Source organism: Salmo salar, chromosome ssa09, assembly GCF_905237065.1.
Source record: "Salmo salar chromosome ssa09, Ssal_v3.1, whole genome shotgun sequence".
Classification (NCBI taxonomy): domain Eukaryota; kingdom Metazoa; phylum Chordata; class Actinopteri; order Salmoniformes; family Salmonidae; genus Salmo; species Salmo salar.
The window spans coordinates 35422175-35441602 of NC_059450.1; positions in this window are offsets into that span (position 1 = coordinate 35422175).

The following is a 19428-nucleotide window of genomic DNA, read 5'->3' on the forward strand; positions in this document are numbered from 1 at the left end:
TGGCTAATACTTTCTTGTGAAGAGTTGGACTGGGATAGGATTACAAAATGTTACAGCAGGACCGGAATTCTCCGACCACTGTTGGCAGACAGTCTCCCGCTGAGATGAAACGTGTTCATTACGACGGTTTCAGATGGGAGTATATGCTGTTATGATTTATTTAAATGGATAGCTAAGTCAAAATGGTCAGATGAGTCTGATGCAGCTGAGAACAAGACTCCAGCACACACGCACGCACGCACGCACGCACGCACGCACGCACGCACACACACACACACACACACACACACACACACACACACACACACACACACACACACACACACCATTATATCCTACATGTCTTAATAAGCGTTCTGCACTACTGGAGACCATAGAATGCCATGGCAGGAGTTATTTCAATACATTCCCTCAGTATTTAAACAGTCATTTGGATACATTCCCTCAGTATTTGTCCATATCCAGTTTTTCCTACAGTACATTACACAGCACTGATTCATTCCGCTCACACACTCAGTCAGTAGAATCCCATGTAGAAGCACCACATGGCCCATTCTTAGTTCCTCACAAAAACAACAGAGTGGACATCCTAATACACAGTGCAGATAATATATTCTTGTCTGTGTTAGTATAATTTGTGGATAAGGCACTCAATCAACAATTCCAATGGCAAATATACATGAATCCTAATTCAAAAGCATTGTAATTGTCATTTTCAGTAAATTGTCCACTCATGTAATGTACCAGATATGAAGCAGCTATTCCCTGTGACCTTGATACTGCTTTGCCAGCCAAATTTACATCCCCACATGATCCTGCCTGGAAATGGTTGACGTGTGCTTTTTAATTACTGGTATCAATGCAGATACAATGACAGCATGTAAAGGGGTAGAGTAGGTGTTAATGGATGGGCTATATGGATAACTAATGTAAAAGGCAGACTGATTGATCAATCTGATCAATTTGTGATCATTAGTCATATGTAGATGACACACACCTGCACGCACGCAGGAACGCACACACATTTTAAATACTAACATTTTGCATCCACAAATCACATGACATCAGAAGGATTCAAAGGTCGTTGATGCAAGGACACTTAAGGAAACAAAAAGCACCCTCTCTTCCACATACCTAGGCTGCCCATAACGGCTTAATCAGAGCAGTACCTAGCCAGTTGTTTTCAAGCCTGCGATCTGAAGGCCACATACTGTAAGACTATGTACTGTATGTAGCCGAGACTGAGAAAGATCAATTCCACCATCTTCCATCTTTATCCCAGGCTGTCCAAGCATGATTTGATGGGCTGGTATTTAAGGAGCATTTCAGAAAAGACCTGCTCCATGGAACAATCGAATGAGCAGGTCACTTCCAAAACCAGCACCTCCCTCTGGGCTCCCACCAAAACAACTATATCTGGCTTATTCACACACACGCACACGCACACGCACACACACGCGTGTGTGCGCACATACACACTCATGCATAACTCTCTCAAACACACATACACAGGCCTTTAGCCTTTGAATATCATCATTAGTATTATGTGTCCACTGCCTCATTGTGACATTATCTGGGGCTTTATGGCTCTAAATTCAACTGCCAAATGCCACATCTGCTCTCTCTCTCTGACCACTTCCATAATTAAAATGATATGCAAATCTGCCTGTTGGTTATTGTTATTAATGAGATGATGGGCCATATCAGGCCCTCACTGACAATAAATCGCTCATGGTATTTTGTTTGCGTTGTGTTGGAATGACCTGTGTTATTATGAGATTATGTAGCCTACAGAATGAAGGCTTTAGGAGTCAGCTGCTAAATCAACAAATGCAGTGTCTCTAAACACAGTCTTCAATATTCAAAGCACTGTCTGATTTTACGGAAATTGATTATTTACTCTCTAGCTCAAAAGAGGGAAGCATAATGATTCTATAGAATATGTTTTTGTTATGTTAAGTGTGCCACAACTTTGCACATTTCATCTAAACCAATATTGCACTTCTTATTTGAGAGACTACAGGGTTTGAGGTTTTAAAGGAGGACAAAGGTTGTACGTGAACCATGAAATTAAACCTAGTGGATACTTTATGTGGGCTATATGCACACATTCAGTCAGGTGCTGCAAGTTCAACAGACTATATGAAGGTGGCAGTAGTGTACAGGATTGTACCACTTCTTTACAGAGAGGGGGAGTCATGGTAAGTCACATGATACACACTCAAGCTTAAGGATATAGACCTTTCCTTTGACCCCTTGAACAGTCTCTAAAACATATCATTTTGGCCCTGCGAGTACATAGAGATGTACAGTTGATTATCAGGGCATAAATATCTGTCCAGAAAATATATTAATCTGCTGTAAAAGTAAACAATATGGATGATGCGTCATAAAAATATTTTTGTTCAATGTCTATAAAGGGCCAAGTTATTACCTTCTTAAATTATATTACATTCTGACTTGAAACCCAATGAAGCCAATATAGCTATATGCCATATCATTCTCCACAGGATGTTGGTGGTACCTTAGCTGGGGAGGACGGGCTCATGGTAATGGCTGGAGCAGGTATCAAAAGTATCAAACACATGGTGTCAATGTGTTTGATGCCATTTCATTCACTCCGTTCCGTCCATTATTATGAGCTGTCCTCCCCTCAGCAGTCTCCTATGACTTTCTCATGTTTTCATGCTACCATCAGATCCATCCATCCAAGGCAACTTTTGTGAGATGTGAACAATATGAATTACATTTTTCTCTATGTCTGACGAGAGTCACAGCTATGAATGCTTCATTGTGCCTTTCCGTTTCACCATATTTCTATTAAAACACACACACACACACACACACACACACACACACACACACACACACACACACACACACACACACACACACACACACACACACACACACACACACAGAGGGAGAGAGACACAGACAGAGACAGAGAGAGAGAGAGAGAGAGAGAGAGAGAGAGAGAGAGAGAGAGAGAGAGAGAGAGACCTAGACATCTTGACAGCCATAACACCTCATCAGCCCCCTCAAAGGGAGAAACAATAAACAGACCTGGGGAGTAGGAGAGAATGGGTGTCAGTGTTCAATCAGAAACGTATTTATTTAATCAGCCAGTTCTCAGTCGGAGGCAAATTATGAGGCTAAAAAAAGCCCTGGGTTCAACATACGTGATCTGGATGGCAGCACATGGATGTGGTTCGGTAATGTGGGTCAAGCTGTGAAAACACAGACTGGATTCTAACAGAGAGACGCCTGTTACTGGCCAGGCCACAGACACACTGACAGACAGGAGAGCTAAGGACAGGGAGGGTCAATGAGGTAACAGGAGCTCTCTTTCTCTATCTTTCTCTCTCTCACTACTTCTCCCTCACCTCTCTTTTTCTTTGTTCATCCAACTCTTTCTCCTGCTCAACAAATCTCTATCCCTTCTTCTCCCTCGCCTCTCTTTTTCTTTGTCCATCCAACTCTTTCTCCCGCTCTACAAATTATCCCCTCTTCTCCCTCTCGTCTCTTTTTCTTTGTCCATCCAACTCTTTCTCCCGCTCTACAAATCTCTATCCCTTCTTCTCCCTCGCCTCTCTTTTTCTTTTTCCATCCAACTCTTTCTCCTGCTCTACAAATTATCCCCTCTTTTCCCTCAACCCTCTCTTTTTCTTTGTCAATCCAACTCTTTCTCCCGCTCTACAAATCTCTATCCCCTCTTCTCAACTCTCCTCTCTGTTTTATTTTCTGGCTGGAACTTTTTATCCCTGTGGCTAAGATGGCCCTGACGGAGGCCGTCTCGCCTCAAGCTCCTACTTAACGTTGCAGGTTTATACTTTCCTTTGTAAAACATTCAGGTTTGAGGTTAAATAACATTTTGGATTGACTGAGAGCATTGTTGTCACGTGTGCTCCCTCTCCGGCCTCTAGGTCACCAGGCTGCTCGTTATGGCGCACACCTGTCACCAGCGTTACACGTATAATGACACTCACCTGGACTCCATCACCTCCTTGATTACCTGCCCTTTATATGTCACTCCCTTTGGTTTCTTCCCCAGTCTTCATTGTTGCTGTTTCATGTCGGTGTGCTGTCTGTGTTTCTTGTTTTGTTCATTTATTTATTAACCTGTTAGGGCTAGGGGGCAGTATTTGCACGGCTGGATAAAAAAATGTACCCGATTTAATCTGGTTACTAATCCTACCCAGTAACTAGAATATGCATATACTTATTATATATGGATAGAAAACACCCTAAAGTTTCTAAAACTGTTTGAATGGTGTCTGTGAGTATAACAGAACTCATTTGGCAGGCAAAACCCTGAGACATTTTCTGACAGGAAGTGGATACCTGATGTGTTGTTTTACCTTTAAACCTATGCCATTGAAAAACACAGGGGCTGAGGAATATTTTGGCACTTCCTATTGCTTCCACTAGATGTCACCAGCCTTTACAAAGTGTTTTGAGTCTTCTGGAGGGAGATCTGACCGAACAAGAGCCATGGAACGATGATGGCCCATTAGACACCTGGCGCGCGAGTTCATGTTGGGTACCCTCGTTCCAATACGTTATAAAAGAGAATGCATTCGTCCACCTTGAATATTATTCATGTTCTGGTTAAAAAAGGCCCTAATGATTTATGCTATACAACGTTTGACATGTTTGAACGAACGTAAATATATTTTTTCCCCTCGTTCATGAAGTGAAGTCCGGCGGGCTTAGATCATGTGCTAACAAGACGGAGATTTTTGGACATAAATGATGAGCTTTTTTGAACAAAACTACATTCGTTATGGACCTGTGATACCTGGAAGTGACATCTGATGAAGAGAATCAAAGGTAATGGATTATTTACATAGTATTTTCGATTTTAGATCTCCCCAACATGACGGCTAGTCTGTATCGCAACGCGTATTTTTCTGTGCGCAGTGCTCAGATTATTGCAAAGTGTGATTTCCCAGTAAGGTTATTTTTAAATCTGGCAAGTTGATTGCGTTCAAGAGATGTAAATCTATAATTCTTTAAATGACAATATAATATTTTACCAATGTTTTCTAATTTTAATTATTTAATTTGTGGTGCTGACTTGACTGCCGGTTATTGGAGGGAAACGATTTCCTCAACATCAATGCCATAGTAAAACGCTGTTTTTGGATATAAATATGAACTTGATAGAACTAAAAATGCATGCATTGTCTAACATAATGTCCTAGGAGTGTCATCTGATGGAGATTGTAAAAGGTTAGTGCATCATTTTAGCTGGTTTTATGGTTTTGGTGACCCTGTCTTTGAATTGACAAAACATTACACACAACTCTTGTAAATGTACTGTCCTAACATACTCTAAATTTATGCTTTCGCCGTATAACCTTTTTGAAATCGTAAAACGTGGTTAGATTAAGGAGATGTTTATCTTTCAAAGGGTGTAAAATAGTTGTATGTTTGAAAAATTTGAATTTTGACATTTATTTGGATTCAAATTTGCCGCTCTTGAAATGCACCTGCTGTTGATGGAGTGCACCACGGGTGGGACGCTTGCGTCCCACCTAGCCCATAGAGGTTAAATGTATTCACTCCCTGAACTTGCTTCCCAACTCTCAGCGTACATTGTTACAATTGTGTTTGTTCAACAATAAAATTAATATTGAGGAATACAATTTGCCTAATAATTGTGCACGCAGTGTAAACACGACTGCGTGACGACACGACAGTAGTAGGTCTGATCACCAACAACAACAAGACGACCTACAGGGAGGAGGTTGCCACTCTGACAGTAAACAACCTCTCCCATAACGTCAGAAAAAAAGGAGCTGATTGTGGACTTCCGGAGGAACCAGGCTGGGCACGCCCCCATCCTCATCATGTTCCTCAGTGTACACATCTCTGAGGAGCTGAAATGGTCAAACCCCACAAACACTGTGGGGAAGAAAGCACAACAGCGATTCTTGAATCTCAGGATGCTGAAGAAATGTGGCCTGTCCCTGAGGGCCCTCACAGTGTTCTACAGGAGCACCATCGAGAGCATACTCTCAGGCTGCATCGGAGCCTGTTACGGCAATTCAGCTCAACCACCGTGGACCACATTGTTGGAGCTCGGATCTCCTCCCCCTGTCCCTCCCCTTAATGTGTATATATTATTATTTGTATTTTATTCTATATTTGTTGTTTTTATCTGTGTACTGCATTGTTGGAGCTGGGAGCACAAGAATTTCATTGTATCCTGTAATTACATCTGCAACACTGTACATGTGACTATCAAAGTATCTAATCTAATTCCCATCTATCAAACTCTACCCCCTCTATTGAACAGTACACACATCAGTCTTTCTCATTCATCTCTCATTCTCTACAGCTCATTATTTATTCTCCTCTCTGTCAAATTCTATCTCTCCCCGGATCTCTATCTCCACCACTCTCTCCAAAAACGCTCTCTATCTCCTCACCATACGTTGTCTTTGATATCAAGTCTGATTGGGGATATTCCACTCTGAGTTTTACATCCTAAATCCTTTGTAGTTCTGCCAGTGTCTTTTCTCTGTCTGTGCTCTTTTTGCTGACCATTACCATTATTTGTGTGACCCATTTTGACATCATCAGACATCAAAGGAGTTCCCAGCAGTGTGTGTTCCATTTTAGATCCATCTTAGATCAACTTCAATCTCAGATCATAGGTTCAGAGTAGAGATATGGTCTGTGTCGCAAATGGCACCCTATCCCCTTTACAGCGTACTACATTTGAATATGGGGCTCTGGTCAAAAGTATTGCACTATAAAGGGAATCGGGTGCCATTTTCGATACACACCATGTATCTACCCTGAACCCATGGAGGGTTGTTTAGAACACAAAGCGTGTCTGAATAGATACAACCCCTACTTGTTTGAATGGAATGAGTAGTAAGCTACAGTAATAACGTCCTGTGAGACCGTCATGCAGTCCGGTTCACCAACCAACACCCTCAGGCAGGCCCACAGGCATCCATGTACTAGGACACAACAACACTCACTCAGCCCAATCTAATGCTTCATTTTTCTGTCCTTTATTGTACTTTCATTTCATCCCATGATACAAACGTTCACAAGTGATATCGTTGCTGATATTCGCTGAACATCCAGTACGGTGCTTGATGGCTGTTTTGTGATTATCGCACCAGGTGGAGGTTGAGTAAACAGATAAATAGCTTCAAGCAACAACCAGGTTTCTCTCCTGACATCAACGTAGCTCTGATCTTCTCTTTTTCTTTCCACACTTGCTCCCCCACCTCGATTCCCTTCTATGTACTGTACCTCCTCTCTCTCTCTGTACCTCCTCTCTCTCTCTCTCTCTCTTTCTCTCTCTCTCTCGCTCTCTCTCTCTCTCTCACTCAGCATTCCTCCTCATTCTCTGTGCTCTGTGGAGCTTGTATCACTAGGTCTGCAGTGGCTGACCAGATCTCCTCCCTGTCTCCCCCTCTCATCCCTCCCCTCCACCTCCTTCCTTTCTCTTCTTTCTCTCCCTCTCTTCTCCTCTCTTTTCCACCCCCTCCTTCCTCTCTGCATTCCTCCTCTTGTTCTGTGCCCTGGGCTGTCTGTATCAGTATGGACCCAGCCTGCAGGGGCCGACCAGATGGTCGGGGCCAGGAGAAGGCTCCACTCCACTGACTCAGAGAGGGTTCTGGCTGTGCTCTCGCCTGGAGGGCCGAGCTGAGGGCCGGACTGGGGGCTGAGGGCCGAGCTGGGGACTGAGGGCTGGACTGGGTGCTGAGGGGCTGGACTGGGGGCTGAGGGCCGAGCTAGGGCGTGCCTCGCTTGATCTCAGTTGCACCGCACCACTGAAGACACCGGCTGCTACCTGCTGCCTGCTACACATAGCTAGCTGCTGCAGCCCACACCTCCCCCAGAGAGGAGGAGAGGGAGAGAAAGGAGAAAGTAAAGTCTTGAAGAGAGGAGAAAAATATGTTGTAGAAGACAGTGTAAGAAGAATAAAACTGGCTTCTAGTCTGAGTGAATCTTCAAATGGATTAATTAATCCGCCTGAAATGTATGTCGATAGGACACAGCCTTGCCCTTGGTCTGTATGGCAATTAAGGCTCTCTAGATTGCATTCACATACTTTTATTCATGTGCATCAGCGTCATATGCATGCTTCATACAGAAAGGATTTTTTTGTCAAAGTAAACAGCGCTCCATCATATTCCCCCTTGTAAACAGCGCTCCATCATGTTCCCCCTTGTAAACAGCGCTCCATCATGTTCCCCCTTGTAAACAGCGCTCCATCATGTTCCTCCTTGTAAACAGCGCTCCATCATGTTCCCTCTTGTAAACAGCGCTCCATCATGTTCCCCCTTGTAAACAGCGCGTCATCATGTTCCCCCTTGTAAACAGTGCTCCATCATGTTCCCCCTTTCCACAAAAAAATGCAGAGGAGTTGCAATAGTTGCTCAGCCCATAATTACAGTAGTTCAAAATGTCAGTTGGTGACATTCATGGATTTGCTGCCCTAAGTGAAGTGTTGGTGAAATTAAGTTTGGACACACCTACTGATGCCAGGGTTTTTCTTTATTTTTACTATTTTCTACATTGTAGAATAATAGTGAAGACATCAAAACTATGAAATAACATATATAGAGTAATGTAGTAACCAAAAAAGTGTTAAACAAATCAAAATATATTTTATATTTGAGATTCTTCAAAGTAGCCACCCTTTGCCTTTGACGACAGCTTTGCACACTCTTGGCATTCTCTCAACCAGCTTCATGAGGTAGTCACATAGAATGCATTTCATTTAACAGGTGTGCCTTGTTAAATGTTAATTAGGGATCGGCGTCCCGTCAACGGGACAGTTGTAAATCATCCAGCGCCTTGTGTCACCATTGCAGATTTTAGAGAAACAACAAATGTTGGTATATATAAGTGTCTTATATCAGCTGAAAGCTTAAATTCATGTTAATATAACAACACTTTTCAATTTACAGCAGCTATTACTGCGAAAAAAAATGTCATGACATTGTTTGAGGAGAGCTCCTAACAGCAAAACACTTTTTTCACCGCGATAGGTTTGATAAATTCACCTCTGAAGGTGAAATGTGTACTAACATTCTGAAATCTTGCTCTGGTTTATCATCCAAAGGGTCCCAGAGATAACATGAAGTGTCATATTGTTAGATAAAATCCTTTTTCATATCCTAAAAAGGTCCATATAGCATGCACGATCGATTTTGTATTTCCACTCGTTCAATTTACAAAGAAGGAAATCTGTGAAAATCTAACCCTAAACGTTGTTTCAACCAGTCAAATCATGTTCGTATGTACTCCTCAGAGATCCTAGAACGTAACGAGACTTCACTCTATCATTAGGGGTGTAGTATATCCTATAGGACACCATATTTGGTCAGAGAGCGACGCCTTCATGGCATGCCAATGACAAAGCTAGCTAGATAGCCAATGAGCTGGGCTTTACAGGAGTATCTGTCGTAAAATGTAGCTAGTAACCTTGTTTGACAGCATGCCTTTTCCTTTTGGACAAAAAATTATAAGAATATTCAGAGTTATGAAGTTATGAAAACTGGTTGTTTGGCAAATGTTGAACTTATATGGCTCTTAATACTGGAAAAGCTAAATTAGAGTCCAAATAAACAGATTTGATGATATTCTTGCAGAAAAATTTAATAAGAATGCAAATGTCTCCTTCACAATTTGCCCAAATGTATCTGGGTGACTTCACACTAAATGTCATGTAGTTCAGTCATACTTCAAGTTATCCATCTGAAACTTTGCACATACACTGCTGCCATTTTGTGGACGGCATCGGAATTACAACCAGAGTGATGGCTGGAACAGGGACCTTTCTGTTGCATTTCGAAGATGGTGTTAGAAAAAAACTGTAGTTTTTTCTTTGTATTTTCTTCTACCTGATCTATTGTGTTATATTCTCCTACATTCAATTCACATTTCCACAAACTTCAAAGTGTTTCCTTTCAAATGGTACCAAGAATATGCATATCCTTGCTTCAGGGCCTGAGCTACAGGTAGTTAGATTTGGGTATGTCATTTAGGCGAAAGTTGAAAAAAAGGGGGCTATCCCTAAGAAGTTTTAATTTGTGGAATTTCTTTCCTTCTTAAGCCAATAAGTTTGGTAAATGACAAAGTCCATATTATGGCAAGAACAGCTCAAATAAGCAAAGAGAAATGACAGTCCATCATTACTTTAAGACATGAGGGTCAGCCAATACGGAACATTTCAAGAACTTTGAAAGTTTCTTCAAGTGCAGTTGCAAAAACCATCAAGAGCTATGATGAAACTGGCTCTCATGAGGACCACCACAGGAAAGGAAGACCCAGAGTTACCTCTGCTGCAGAGAATAAGTTCATTAGATTTACCAGCCTCAGAAATCGGCAATTAACTGCATCTCAGATTGCAGCCCAAATAAATGCTTCACAGAGTTCAAGTAACAGACACATCTCAACATCAACTGTTTAGAGGAGACTGCGTGAATCAGGCCTTTATGGTCGAATTGCTGCAAAGAAACCACTACTAAAGGACACTAATAAAAAGTAGAGACTTGCTTGGGCCAAGAGACACAAGCAATGGACATTAGACCGGTGGAAATCTGTCCTTTGGTCTGAATTTTGAGATTTTTGGTTGCAACCGCCATGTCTTTACGAGACGCGGAGTAGGTGAACGGATGATCTCTGCATGTGTGATTCCCACCGTGAAGCATGGAGGAGGAGGTGTACAGGTGCTTTGCTGGTGACACTGTCAGTGATTTATTTAGAATTCAAGGCACACTTAACCAGCATGGCTACAACAGCATTCTGCAGCAATACGCCATCCCATCTGGTTTGTGCTTAGTGGGACTATCATTTGTTTTTAAACAGGACAATAACCCAAAACACACCTCCAGGCTGTGTAGAGACAATTTTTCAAAGAAGCAGAGCGATGGAGTGCTGTGTCAGATGACCTGGCCTCCACAATCACCCGACCTCAACCCAATTGAGATGGTTTGGGATGAGTTGGACCGCAGATTGAAGGAAAAACAGCCTAGTCCTACGCATATGTGGGAACTCCTTCAAGACTGTTGGAAAAGCATTCCAGTTGACTGGTTGAGAGAATGCCAAGAGTATGCAAAGCTGTCATCAAGGCAAGGGGTGGCTACTTTGAAGAATTTCAAATATAAAATATATTTTGGTTACTACGTGATTCCACCTGTGTTATTTCATAGTTTTGATGTCTTCATTATTATTCTACAATGTATAAAATAGTAAAAATAAAGAAAAACCCTGGAATTAGTAGGTGTGTCCAAACTTTTGACTGGTACTGTATATACTTACACATATTTAACCCCTTATCTTTGTTTGCACAAAACTACCTCCATACTTCATTGATTTGTATGGATTACCTTCAGACAATTCACATAGAGCAAAATGGAGAATGACATCGTTTTTGTGACAGTCTCCCCTATCTAAAGAATGGTAGTATTAGTTTGTAGGCCGCAGATGTTTCCATAAGAATACTTGGTCTGACAGACAACGCTGTAGCTCTGCCACTTTCCACCGCAGATACAGAACGGCGACATCGGCGGATGCTGTTGATTGAGTTGCAGCCCATGCAGTAAAACAGATATCTCTAGCTGACAGATTTTGATGGGGATTTTTTTATTATATTACTTAGATTGATGCACCAGTTCGTCAATAGACTCTAGATGGGGTTTTATCTTCTCTGACATGCTGTTCTTTCCTTTCTTCTTGATCCAGTCTGATTCATATGTCTGGTTAGTTCTAAAACTAGTGTACTATATCGGGAATAGGGTGACATTTGGAATGCATAACTCAGATTTTGGGACATTTGGGACGTAGTCCTCAGATTCTAGATTCCATTCAACTGTTACAACTCTCTCAGGCAACTGTCCACCACGCTTCCTACTTCCAAATCTACCCTCACTATAGTGCAACGAAACGTGGAGCTCTTCAGAACTATGTTGTTACAAAGCGTCAGAGGGGCGACGGTGGTTTGATGGTTTGTCCTTCCAACTGCCCAGTTGATGGTTTGTAAATAAATATTTTTTCATTCCATGTTCCATATGACGTCAGTAGAGAAGTTAAAGCCTACCCCAGCTTAGCAGTTGGAAGGACAGTTTGTGTTCTGACTGACTATACCATCACCAGCATGAGAGAGAGAAAAAAAGAAAAATCAACAAACATATTGCTCTCTTCTCAGCCCAACTCACAATTCATTAATTTAACCACACACAGTTAGAGTAATACAGTAGATCCATTACTCAAAGTTCTACAGTAACATTCTTGGCTGCGTTGTACTTAACTTCCTGAAAATGCTGCGTATCACAAGACAATCCAGGATCAACACAGCTACATGACGATCCAGGATCAACACATCTACATGACGGTCCAGAATCAACACAGCTACATGAAGATCCAGGATCAACATAGCTACATGACGATCCAGGATCAACACATCTACATGACGGTCCAGAATCAACACAGCTACATGAAGATCCAGGATCAACACAACATCATGAAGATCCAGGATCAACACAACATAAAGATGATCCAGGATCAACACAACACATACATGATCCAGGATCAACACAGCTACATGACGATCTAGAAGAAACACAACATAAAGATGATCCAGGATCAACACAGCTAACACGTTTTATTTAACCTTTATTTAAATAGGCAAGTCAATTAAGAACAAATTCTTATTTACGATGATGGCCTACCAAGAGGCAAAAGGCCTCCTGCAGGGACGGGGTTGGTATTTAAAATGCAAATGTAGATAAAACACACATCACGACAATAGAGACACCAAAACACTACATAAAGAGAGACCAAACAACAACACAGTATGGGGACAACACAACATAACAATCCAGTTTCAACACAACATGACGATCCAGGATCAACACAACATAAAGATGATCCAGGATCAACACAGCTACGTGACGATCCAGAATCAACACAACATAAAGACAATCCAGGATCAACACAGCTAGAAGACGATCCAGGATCAACAAAACATAAAGACAATTCCGGATCAACACAGCTACATGATGATCCAGGATCAACAAAACATAAAGACGATCCAGGATCAACACAGCTACATGACGATCCAGGATCAACACAGCTACATGAAGAATAAGGATCAACACAACATAAAGATGATCCAGGATCAACACAGCTACATGACGATCCAGGATCAACACAGCTACATGACGATCCAGGAACAACACAGCTACATGAAGATTAAGGATCAACACAACATAAAGACGATCCAGGATCAGCACAACATAAAGATGATCCAGGATCACCACACCTACATGATGAGCCAGGATCAACACAACATAAAGATGATCCAGGATAAACACAGCTACATGACGATCCAGGATCCACACAACATAAAGATGATCCAGGATCAACACAGCTACATGAAGATCCAGGATCAACACAGCTACATGAAGATTAAGGATCAACACAACATAAAGACGATCCAGGATCAGCACAACATAAAGATGATCCAGGATAAACACAGCTACATTTTAATTTACATGACATTTAAAACTAAAAATAACATTATTTCAGTTTTGCCAAATGTTTCACATGGCTATTATTACTGAAATATGCTAGCCTTTACAAAATAACAAGCTCTGAAGTAATAGGATACGCAGTCATTGAATTACTGCACCATACTGAAAAAGTAGTAATAGATTTATAGAGATTTACAATTTCATTTTGTTTATAAAACAATTACATAATCTTAAGGTCTTTAAATTTTCCTCAATACAAATAAACCGTGTAGAAGTATAAAGCGATCTAGACAAGATAAAGCCTGAGAATTAGCTCATAAATCAGGGCAGATTTGATATAACTGGTGCGGCCTTGAAGCGTAGAAGGCCATGGTTGTTTGAGCCAGTTATGTCAGATTGAACATTCCTCTATCAACATCAACTCAAGCACATTCTCCATTGTAACCTAGATGGTGAAGCTTCCCCTCCATATCAGAAATGACTAGAGGGAGCAGGAGGAAATCATGATGTAAGAGTAGAGGAAGTGGTTACCTACTGGGAATGACGATCCAGGATCAACACAACCTAAAGACAATCCAGGATCAACACAACATAAAGACAATCCAGGATCAACACAACATAAAGACTATCAAGGATCAACACAGCTAAATAACATATATATTTTTTCATCTTCAGCCAGGATCGATCAGGACATAGTCTGCGACGGTTTGGCCTGCTGTACAGTATACAGTAAACAGTAACTAGGCTTTATATCATTATTTATTAGAGGGTTGGACCTGAAGAGATACACTACATGGACAAAAGTATATGGACACCTGACTCCTGTTTTTCCCATTTGTTTACACACTAAAACTGGCCCATGAGGCACAATGACCCAAACCTGTAACTCATTTAGCAGAACCATACACCAAAATACACCAAATCTGCAATACAACTAGCACATGTTTTGCTTTACACTCAGATTGCAATTCTATAACAAACATTTGGCAAAACACAACACACAATTCTCTACCTTTGGCACAACCTTCACAACCAAAATCTCTTGTGTGCAAATGAAAAGCAACACTCTTCAACAAGCTAAGCTCAGTGTCCAATTGATCACTTTCACCCTGCACATGTGCACACACTAATTGCATAAATGTTCACTTTGTAATCAGACCTTTGGTATGGATAAAAAGGCCACAGGTGAGTACTCCTGTGTTTGGAAGCAAACTTGGCGGAGAGAAGTAGGGGTAGAGGTAGAGGTATAGGAAGAGGTGGGGGTCGAAGTAGACCAAGAACAAGGAGAGTAATCTCTGATGAAATTCGGGCGACTGTGGTGGACAATTTGGTCACCTGTGGTTTGATCTTGAGAGGCTGGGCAGAGAATGCAGCCCAATCTGAGCTGCTTCACCGTAGCATCCATCATCCGGACGTTCCAAAATGAAAATAGGTATGTACTGCAGACATTGGACTGCTCTACTACTTTTACTACTTGACAGTAGAACAACATGAAGCACAGGAAAGACTGTAGATTCCAATACATACTGTAAGGAGAAACAAAGTAAATGTTTACAGTTTTTCTCAATTGTTTACACACAAATACTGGTACTTGAGACACAATGACCACAACATGTAACTCATGCACCGACCCCCTGAACCAATTCTGCTAAACTACAAGTAAAATACCTGCTTTACACTGAAATTGCAGTTCTAAAACACACTTTTTTCAAAACACTACACACAATTCTTTGCATTTGGCACAATTTTCATGCAGAAAATCTCTTGTTTTCACAATGAACACACTGCCATTCAAATATGCACACTGACTCATCACATGGGCAAACACCCGTCACACAGTTTTACAATTAGCAATCAGATCTTTAGCATAAAAGGGCAACAGGTGAACTCTTCTGTTTTGGAGCAATGGATGCCAACATTGGAAACAGAGGCAGAGCCAGAGGAATGAGAGTAAGAGGAGGAGGACGGGGAGGACAAGGACGAGGACGAGGAAGGCCAAGGACCGTAATCTCTGATGAGATCCGAGCCACTTTGGTTGATCATGTGGTCAACCATGGTCTAACAATGAGGGAGGCTGGGCAAAGAGTACAGACAAATTTGAGCAGGTACACTGTAGCATCCATCATCCGGACATTCCGAAATGAGAATAGGTAAGAAATCTACTCTCACTAGAAAATTGCAGTACTGCATATCAATACAGTACTCAATGAGTACAGTAGTACATTATTGCCTGTGGACTGTTCTGTAGGACTGTAAAAATAAAGTATGTTTCAAGTATTTGGGAAATGTATTCCTACTTTGTATTTACAGTATTTTACTATTTGTTTGGCAGAACTGAAAGATTACCAACACAAGGTGGTCGGGAACGTGTTCTGTCTCCTGAACAGGAAACTGAAATCATGAACATGGTCCTAGAAAATAACGCCATAACATTATGGCAAATACAAAGAAGAATAATAGAAAACAATGAGATATTTCAAAATATTGCTAAATAAGCTTATCAACACTGGACCGTGTCTTGCGCAGAAATAATCTCAGAATGAAGCAGGTCTACAGGGTGCCATTTGAACGCAATTCAGAAAGAGTCAAAGAATTGCGATATAACTATGTGCAAGTGAGTCCTATACAATCCCACAATTGATGCATACTCTCAACACTGAATAAATTATACATATTTCAGTATTGTAATCATAATGATTGTGCTTCACAGTAGTGACCACTCCATGTCTATTTCTGATATTGTCATGTGTGTTTCAGAGAGTCCTTGAGTTAGAGGTGGCTGCAGTGGAGCACCAGTTCATCTTCATTGATGAGGTTGGATTCAACCTCACAAAAAGACGAAAGAGGGGAAGGAATATCATCGGCCAGCGTGCCATTGTTCAAGTCCCTGGTCAGCGCGGAGGGAACATCACAATGTGTGCAGCGATTACCCACCACGGCGTCATCCATCACCATGCTACCCTTGGCCCCTACAACACCGCCCATCTGATCACATTCCTGGACACCCTACACAACACACTCATTCCACCAGATCAGGTAGATGGCCCAGAGCAGCTCAGGTACGTTGTCATTTGGGACAACATAAGTTTCCACAGGGCTGCTCTGGTTCTTAACTGGTTCACTGCCCACCCACGCTTTTTAGTTTTTTATCTCCCTCCATATTCTCCATTCCTCAATCCTATTGAGGAATTTTTTTCTGCCTGGAGATGGAAAGTGTATGACCGAAATCCACAAACGCGTATACCTCTTCTCCAAGCTATGGAAGACGCATGTGGAGATATAGCAGCTGATGCTTTTCAAGGCTGGAATCGCCATGCTAGGTGATATTTCCCCCACTGCTTGGCCAGGGTAAACATTGCTTGTGATGTGGATGAGGTGCTGTGGCCAGACCGCAACAGAAGATGCAGCATAGTTTTTTAAAATTATTATTTTAATTTTTTTACTGTAACTGTATACATTAAATTCTTCTGTTTTGTATGTAGACCACTGCATGTGCAACTTTGTGTTGGTTGGGAATGGGATGAACACTGTGTTCATTGTTTTTGTGGGAAAAATAAAATATATTTTTTACCGTGTATTTGTGTGTTCTGAGTATAAAAACTATATTCTCAAATATTTTACAACACACTTATGTATGTACTGTCTGTAGTAATGGCAACACTGAACCAAAAAAAGGCCTAAGTCATTATGATGAATGGAGTGTTTTCCATTCATCATAGTGTTTTACATTGAGCACATCAGTGTTCAACTGGTTCTTATAAATGTCTATTCATATGATGGTTTGTGTGTGCCATTTGAAAACAAAATACCATGTTGATAAGAAATAACATTGTTTTGAATGTAAAGTTTCATTTTGCTGGATAATTGAGGGGTTTTGCCCATTGTGTGTGTGTGTTTTTTGATTTGTGTGTAGAGTTCTGAGAATATGAGGTATGCTTTCAGAAAATGTGTGTAAACAATCGAGAAAAACTAATGTATTACTGTATAAAATTGGGAGCTGTACTACTTTGTAACATGTTTATCTAGTATACTGTATTACTGTAGTGTTCACTGTACTGTATGCAATTTTTTTGTAGAACTGAAAGACGACCACCAGGTGTCTATTTACAGACAAACTGGAGGCTGCCATTTGTGCAAATGGTAGTTGAAAATAATGCAATAAAACAGCGAGAAATCCAACAACAGATTATTGAAAACCCTGCCATCTTCCATAACATCACAGTGAGCTTATCAACCATAGCCCGCATCCTTAAGAAACACCATCTCCGGAAGAAAGGAATTCCCAAAGAGTGAAGGATAAACAGTACGAATATGTGCAAGTAAGTAATGTACTATTATTACACTCTTGAAACATTAGAGACTCATTGATGTTGCCAGTGACTTTAATATACAGTAATTACAGTATTTACTCTCATTTCAGAGAATCGTGGAGACAGACATAATGGTGCCAGAAGGGACGGCAGCCGTTTTACATGCTCCTAACCATAGTGTGGTCTACAGCTTATCATGAGTTACTCTACCTCAGGCGAGCATAACCTCAAGACTTTCTTAATATTAGAGATGGCACACCAGCTGTTATTGACAAATAGACACCGACCACCACCCCTCGTCTTACCGGAGGTTGCTGTTCTGTCTTGCCAATGGAGGGAAAACCCAGCCAACTGTATATTATCCATGTCCTCGTTCAGTCACAACTCAGTGAAACATAGGATATAAAATTTTTTTAAAGTTAGGTCTATTTTCCTGAATTTCCGCCTGTCACGTCCTGACCAGCAGGTGGAGTAGGTGTATAAGTGTTGGTCAGGGCGTGGCAGAAGAAGTTGTGTTTTCTATGTTCTGTCTAGGTTGGGTGTTTCTATGTAGAGGTAATTGGGGTTGGACTTCCAATTGAAGGCAGCTGTGTGGTGTTGCCTTTGATTGGAAGTCCTATATTAGTTGGGTGTGTTTGTCTGTGTGTTTGTGGGGAATTGTTTGTGAGCACTGCTTTTTGGTTTAGCCTGCTGCACTGTCGTATCGTGAGTACTGTTTATTGTTTTTTCAGTGGATGCTTTACTCCTTTTTTAAAAATTAAAATATGAGCATCCATATTCCCGCTGCGCCTTGGTCCTCCTTTCAACAGCACGAAGGATTATGTGACACCGCCTGACTGACGTGCCCAAAGTAAACTGCCTGTTACTCAGGCCCAGAAGCCAGGATATGCATGTAATTGGTAGCATTGGATAGAAAACACGTTGAAGTTTGTAGAAATGTTCAAATAATGTATGAGACTATAGCACAATTGATATGGTATGCAAAAATCCAAGGTCCCAGGCTCTTGCAATGGAAAGCTATGGGTCCTATGCAATTCTAGCTCCCAGATTGCAATTCATATGGCTTCCACTAGATGTCAACAGTCTTTGTTTCAAGCTTGTTTCTTCCAAAATGAGGAAGAATTTGGAGTTTTGGTACAAAGAGTCCCAGTGGAAAATCAGTCTGTCGGCACACAACGAAGAGGAGCGCCTGCTAATTTTACTTTTCTGTTGAACATACTTCTTTCCGTATAAAATAGTATAGTTTATTTACATTTTAGAATAGCTGAGGATTAAATAGAAATATAGTTTGACTTGTTTGAACCAAGTTTAGCGGTAGCATTTGAATTATTTTGTCTGCATGTTGAACGAGTGGATTACTGAAATCGATGGCGCCAACTATACTAACTTTTTGGGATATAAAGAAGGATTTTATCTAACAAAACAACCATTCATGTTGTAGCTGGGGCCCTTGGGATTGTAAACAGAGGAAGATTTTCAAAAGTAAGTGATTTATTTAATCACCATTTGTAATTTTATGAAACCTGTGCTGGTTGAAAAATATGTTGATCTGGGGTGCCGTCCTCAAACAATCGCATGGTATGCTTTCGCTGTAAAGCCTATTG